The following is an 8,049-nucleotide window of genomic DNA, read 5'->3' on the forward strand; positions in this document are numbered from 1 at the left end:
CTAATTAATTTTCTGTTATATTTGAAAATTATTTGGTGCATTTTAGCAGTGCAGAAAATTGAGTTTTATGAAATGTTGAATAAATAATGCTTACATTTAATTACTGCAATATTATATGAATATAGGCAGATAATCTTCATTATAGTGTATTCAAAATGTGCAATTGCCAATGTATGACTTAAGTTGCTATAATTTCATGATATAAGTTGAGTTTGATAGTTCTAACTAGAAATACAAGTTCAATTAAATGTAAGGTTCCTCCTTCATTGCCTAATGGTATTTTTCTTCCTTTAATCCCTCAATATACTCATGTACCAAATCTGGGCTGTGCCAAATTCCATGACAATTTTTTTCACAGCCAATTAAATGCAGTTATTGTGACTTATATAACAAGTTTTCTGAAATGGGGTCATGGTTGAATAATCACTCAGTTATTATTAGATTTAGAATTCCTTTAAGGCTTAGTTTCTAGGTATATTGGCTTAAAATTATAGCATTTAATCGTCTATATATCAACAAAATTGTTATGATAACTGCTGTATTATTTTATTTTAATGCACTATAGCCTATTGTTGAATTAGAACATGATTTTAATGCCATTTTTAATCATTTATCTTTTAATCACACAATAGTTTTTTAATTAATGTCAAATTATTTTTTGTATGTGTTTCACTGTCTCCTATTGTTTTGTTACTTTAGTTTTTCTTCTTTTAATGTAATGGAGTTAGAGGGTTGAAAAATAGATTAATTATTTTGGCCAATTTTGACAAATCTCAAATAGTAAATAAATTAGAGAGAGAAATATCTTCCCAGTCTACCAGAATATCAAAATTATTTTTGTTAGAAATTTCAAGTCCATTTGAAGAAGATTACAGATTGTTAATTTCATTAACGACCTCCTAAATGCACCAACAAAAGTGTTTGAAATATTTCCACCAAACCATGGCATACAGGCGAGTATACACATTGTAGAAATCAATAGTGTAGATGCAGAATTGCTTTATAAGGTATGAAATGAAATAGGTATAAGAGATAGTATTCTTGTATCATAAAATGTTCCTATTATGTGATGAAATATTTACTTCTGTAGAATTAGTGAATGGAGAAGATAGTTGTGTAGTGATGAATTTTATTTACTTTTATTCCAATAAAGAATTATCTCAGTATAAGATGTTGCAAAATTATAATGATTATTAATATGGCAATCCATGCTATTTGGTCATTCGGTGATCCATACATTACAAAGTATTGTGGAGTTGTGGACAAAAATGGACTTCAATTATGTCAGTTTACCTCATATAATGCCTGATATCTGCTTTCAGTAGGGCTATCAACTTGATACATTTATCAGATAAATTGAAATTTTAGTAGCAGTTGGTAATGTTTGGGACAAAATGCATGTAGCTTTGAATTGCCTGATAACATAAAAAGTAAATCTTCTTGTCAATTATCAAATGGATTTGAAAGGATTTTTTTCTTCTTTAAGCTAACAATCTTGGATTGGTTATGAAAGGCTGGTCTGGAACCCAAATACTTAGTATAAAATATTCAAGTTCTAACTACTTTCCAATTATAGGTATTTATTATTATTTGTATACCGGTAGTTAAGAACGTAGTTTTCTTCGATCAAGCTATATTCAGACTATTTCTAAAAACTTATTTGAAACCCATTCGAAAAGGTGGCAGACCTCACAGATTGTAATGCATGCATGTATGAATGTTATAAACTCACATTGCCAATGGTATGAGATGCAAACCTATAGTGATAACTGTAAAGACGAATAAAGGAAATTATACTTGAGAGCAGAATTTATGGTCAATCAATAGATGCTGTATTCCTATGGAATACTTGAGAGCTGTAGTCAAAGAAATAGTATGGGAAGATTCAAAAGTACTTTGAAGATGTTACTGTATGAATGCATATAAAGAGAAGAGAAATATTAAAGATATTTGATAATAAAATAATTGTTATTGCGACTTTGTACAATACGTATCTCTGCTGATACATGATACAACAAAATCCCCTTTCTTCACTTCAGTCATTCTCGTTTTATACTCCCTCCTCTCATCCTCTTTCTCTTAATAATTCTTCCTCTTATACACCTAACTCCCTCATGAATCTTCCCCTGCTTTCTATCATACCGACATTCTTTATATTTGTTTAGGGAGATGGTTGTGAGTTACCATGAGGGGAAACGGATGAAAATTGAATTATTTTCTGAAAAGTGAGGTATAAAAGAACAAAATGTGGAGGGTGGAAATGAAAGGAGGTGAGAATCAAAGATGAAACAGGGTTAATGAGGTCACAGAATGGTTTCAAGAGTAAGAGGGTTGAGAAGGGGAATGGGGCATGTATTAGAGGGTAGTAGAAGCAAGGTGGTAGAGAAGGGGGATTGGGCATGTATTAGAGGGTAGTAGAAGTAAGGTGGTAGAGAAGGGCAATGGGGCATGTATTAGAGAGTAGTAGAAGCAAGGTGGTAGAGAAGGGGAATGGGGCATGTATTAGAGAGTAGTAGAAGCAAGGTGGTAGAGAAGGGGAATGGGGCATGTATTAGAGAGTAGTAGAAGCAAGGTGGTAGAGAAGGGGAATGGGGCATGTATTAGAGGGTAGTAGAAGCAAGGTGGTAGAGAAGGGGAATGGGGCATGTATTAGAGAGTAGTAGAAGCAAGGTGGTAGAGAAGGGGAATGGGGCATGTATTAGAGAGTAGTAGAAGCAAGGTGGTAGAGAAGGGGAATGGGGCATGTATTAGAGAGTAGTAGAAGCAAGGTGGTAGAGAAGGGGAATGGGGCATGTATTAGAGAGTAGTAGAAGCAAGGTGGTAGAGAAGGGCAATGGGGCATGTATTAGAGGGTAGTAGAAGCAAGGTGGTAGAGAAGGGGAATGGGGCATGTATTAGAGGGTAGTAGAAGCAAGGTGGTAAAGAAGGGGAATGGGGCATGTATTAGAGGAGGAAATGCTAAGAGATGTAGAATAGTAGTAGTAGATCTATATAGAGCGAATTTTTTTTTCATTTCTTTTCACATGATATAAACAATGACGACTATAATAAACGCAATGATATAACAGAAATGAGCATTGAAATATCTTGGACATTGTTTTGGTCATTGAAATGCAAAACAAACCTATTTGAAAGCAATGCTTGTTAGGTGTAGGTTTGCACAATAATAATTAAACTTTATACATTTATAACTTAATTTTGAGAAAAAAATTACGGAATCAAAAAAACATGACAGACAATAAACTAGATGGAACTTCAACTGCGCGCAGTCGAAATGATGCCTCCGTCATAGAGCAATTTTACAAACAAAAACAGAAGAAATTTTTCAAATTCAAGTTCAATTGTAATCCATTAACAGTTTCTCAGAATATCGTGATTACAAGCAATTTCTCATATACATATATGACCCTTTGATCTTTGACCTCATGACCCTAACATCTACTCAGTTCATTGGCTCTACAAGATGTCCCGAGTTAAATAGTAATCCATTTGTCAGTTCTAATGAGAATGCGTTCACGAGCTATTTTTGCATACATAATGAGCCGCATGACCTTTGACCTTGACCTTATGACCCCAAAATCTAATCAGTTCATCGGCTCTGCAAGTAACATACATGACCTAATTTTGGCAGGAATCCATCAATCGGTTCTTCAGATAACGCGATCACGAGCTGTTTTTGCATACATAATGAGCCCTGTGACCTTTGACCTTTAAACTCGTGACCCCAAAATCTAATCAGTTCATCAGCTCTGCAAGATACATACATGACCAAAGTTTGGCAGGAATCCATCAATCGGTTCTTCAGATAACGCGATCACGAGCTGTTTTTGCATACATAATGAGCCCTGTGACCTTTGACCTTTGAACTCGTGACCCCAAAATCTAATCAGTTCATCGGCTCTGCAAGATACATACATGACCAAAGTTTGGCAGGAATCCATCAATCGGTTCTTCAGATAACGCGATCACGAGAACGGGACGTACGGACGGACGGACGTACGGACGTACGGACGGACGGACGGACAACCCGAAAACATAATGCCTCCGGCTACTTCGTAACGGAGGCATAAAAACAAACAATTAAACGAGACAAAAAACAAATCAGAAACAGTAGCAGAATGACAAGATAAGGATGATCATGAAGAAAATAAGAATGAGAGAGTGACAAACAGAAAAAAGGGGAAAACAGAAAGAAAAAAAGAAGACAGAGAGAGGGGGTAGAGGGAAACAGAGAGGGAGAGAACAAGAAATGGTGGCCATAGAGGAATCATTTTTAATTAGTATCATATGGATACAAATCATATGCAAGTCACAGTTTCGATGTAAAAAAATGGCCAGTTTGGCCAATTACGGGGGAAAAACAAGGAAGAAAAAAAACGGGGAACTACTTATTCTGATTTGTTTGCAACAAATAGTGCTTGAGGGCATTTTTCAAACCACTTAATAGCATGAAAGGAGGGATGAGTGGAGAGGTAGATTGGTAATAGAGATGGATGATAGACCAAGAATGATAGGTATAGAAGTATGATGGTAGAAGAGATATAAAGAAGATGGAGAGTGGTAGTAGAGGAAGAATAGAAGTCGAGATAGGAGAAGTGAGATGGAAGGAAGGATGCTACAAGTTTTGGTAGAGGTTTATGAGGATCATAGTGGGTTGTAAGAGTTTGGAAGGTAGTAGAAACAGGAAGGTAGAAAAGGGAGAATAGTTGTTGAAAGAAGGATGGGGCTTAAAGTAGAAAGGTATGAGAAGTATGAATGCAGAAAGGCAAGGTGTAGGCTGATAGAAGGTGTAGGGTATGGGGTTAATAAAGGTATAGTAGTAAAGATTACATTCTATACTGGTAGTAGAGGTAGGATAAAAGGGGATGAAAGTAGACACATTTTCCAAATTAATGTTCAAACTTACCCCCCCCCCCCCCCTTTCCTTATCTTTTACAGGTTGCCAAGAATTTCCTTGATAAATTACTTCTCAATCAAGAGAAAACAAACTATCATATTTCGTTCAAAGAACAGGAGAGTTCCCCGAGACAATAATGACATTTCTGTTAACAACATAGCCCTTCAACGTGTACATCGGCTATCCTTTCTTGGTGTTACTGTAGACGAATTCCTGGACTGAAAGACCCACATTAAAAATGTAACTTTTAAAGTATCTTGAAGCATTGGGGTATTATCAAAATTAAAATTTACTGTTCCCCCAAAATGTGCTAATGTTATTATACAACTCAATAGTATTACCCCATTTGTCTTACTGCAATATAGAGTGGGGAAATTCATATTCATCTCATCTAAACAAAATGAAAATACTTCAAAAGAGGGCAATTCGAATTTTAACATATTCAACGGGGGGGGGGGGGGGGGGGGGGGGGGTAGTGAGTACATTTTTTTTTTGGTCCACGAAAATTTAAAAATTTGCACCCCCCCCCCCCTTGAGCGCCAGGGGGGGGGGGGGCCCAACCCCCCAAAAAGGTAAAAATCACGTGTTTTTACATGATTTTTTTCTCAAGGGGGGGGGGGGGCCCGAGATAATTATAACGAGATACCTGATATAATGTCGATGGTTCCAAGGTACTCGTTATAATAATGAGGTTCCACTGTATAGCAAGGCTTGCCAATACTATATCAAAAGTTTATAATTCTTTTATAATAAAGCCCAGCCCCCCCCCCCCCCCCCCCCCCCCCCCCCCCCCCCCCCCCCCCCCCAGAGTACCAACCTAACTCTGAACCTTAGCCAAAAACTGTGTTGCTAGAAGCTTCTGTACAGATGAAGGATTTCCCGCCCATCCTGTAGATAGTTTACCCAACCTGGATAAGTTCATATTGTACACTGACATAATTATGTGTATATCATACTGGTTTTCCCCATCTTTGATAAAAAGTCCATTTTGAAACCCACACTAACCTGTGATTTGTTTGAATTGATTTATCTGAGATTGGGGAATCTCTGTTTTGTGTAAACTTGTAAATAAGATAACTATGGAATGTTCATAACAAATTGTCCAGATAACAAGATAATTACTGCTTTCATTGTATTTGTTAAAAATAAAGTGAATTACGAATGCATCAAATTGTTTGAATGTTGTCTATATTTATTTATTTTGTCATATAAATTCCATTCAAAATGGCTTGTTATCACTGCAAAGATATGAATTTTTCATCCAAAAGCTGAATTTCAATTTCAAGAAACAAACGACATATTAGTTTAAACATATGTGTGGCTTACACCCAGTAAATAAGATCGATTGATCGATCTGTAATTGAAAAACAAGTCAGAAAAAATATGTTTAAACTATTGAAATTTCTCCCAGGAAGCATTACATTTATAAAAACGACATATTGTTCAAGATTATGTAAAAACTGTTAGAACTGAAGAAAATCCGAGCTGCACTGTGCTAAATGGAGTAAGAATATCGGATATACTGGTAGTACAAATATCAACACATGTAAATAAATGAGATTTAATTTTTAGAAAAAAAATGGAAATATGACATGTTAATAATACACCTTGTACTTCATTGAATTCTAACACTGTTACATATAACGCATTCTGATTGGAAAATATACGTTCATTTCTGAAACATGTATCCAACATTACAAACTGTTTTTTTCTCGTTTATCCTCAAAATATTAAAGAGCACTTTAAAGGAAATGATGAGTTCCTGTGGAAAGAAAACTCTCTAAACATGCTTAAAGACCGTCAATACTACTGGGCCAGAAGGGATTAGACCACACAGCGAGGTCACTGACAGGTGGCTATCTCATTAACTCAGCTCTCAACTAACATAAGAAAGAGAGGATCATGGGGGAACCAACAGGCACCGATTGGGGAAGTTTTCTATATAGAGGGAGCAAGTAGCTACAAGTAGGACAGTGGGGCTTTAAAGGTAGTAACCTCTCATTTACAGGGGGTCTTGAACGGAATGAGACTTGTTATAAGCTAAAGGGACAACTCATCAAGGCAACTTATCACAATTGATTTACATGTACATGCCGATGGAGTGGAATCTAATTACCGTAGGTTACTTAATTAAGCAACGTTTGTATTTCCTTTTGATTAAAGAGCACCATTCTATAAGCATTCAGAGAAATATGAAGGAAAGTTCAAAGACCCTTCTCATTCCTATACAATATGCGTACATCTTAAAAATCATTTAAAACATTTTTTTTTAAATTGAAATTAAGCCAAATATTATTTTAAAAATAATGTTTAGCGTCCTGGTTTTTGGAAAAATAGGAAGGAGGAGGCCCTTTCTTTGTCTTCTTTCTTTTTAAAATGGCCGTTCAAAATGGCCGCTCGGTACATTTTCCCTGACAGTCAGGCTATTTTTTAATTTTTTTTTTCAATTTTTAAAATCAGAAATAGGTCTAGATCCATTTTAGCATGTTTTTCTTCTTTAAAAAAAAATAAAGATAACAATTTCAAAAAAAAAAAAGGGGAGGCAGCCCCCAAAAAGGAAGCGGGGCGGGACGCTAAACATGTATATTTTTGAAAATGGCCTTAAAGGACAACTCTAATAAACATTCATATACTTGAGAGGCAATGATCAAAGAGTAAAAAATGAAACACCACCATCACTTTCCTTCAATTCTCTAACACTTTGAGGGTTTCAACGGAGTTTTGATCGGCATTTGAACTATTTTCAAATGTATCTCATGTTATTAATACCTCCATGGCAAACTTATTTCGTAAAGATGGTTCCGTCCCTGGCCCATCGCTCTACCCTGCTTCATCTGTTGTCCCTCTGTCTTGTACAACATGAAATCATTTCTGTTTTTATACTGCATCTTCTTCGCAAGATTCTTTCCTATTCTCATCATGAGCTCTTCGTCGTCGTACGGTCCACAATAGACGTTGATGACTCCGCTGTCAGGATGTCCAGCATTGCCCTTTGCTGTAGAAACCTGTACTTCTCCAACTCCGTGCAGTTCACCAGCGTCGAACAGACTCTTCATCAGATGCCACCGATCATCAATTTCTGACGCTGGATACAAGAGGATCCACTTCCCGCCCGTTGAGGGGTCATATTCAACACCATCTGGTTTACGATG

Source organism: Strongylocentrotus purpuratus, unplaced genomic scaffold (genome assembly GCF_000002235.5).
Source record: "Strongylocentrotus purpuratus isolate Spur 01 unplaced genomic scaffold, Spur_5.0 spur5_scaffold_17, whole genome shotgun sequence".
Lineage (NCBI taxonomy): Eukaryota > Metazoa > Echinodermata > Echinoidea > Camarodonta > Strongylocentrotidae > Strongylocentrotus > Strongylocentrotus purpuratus.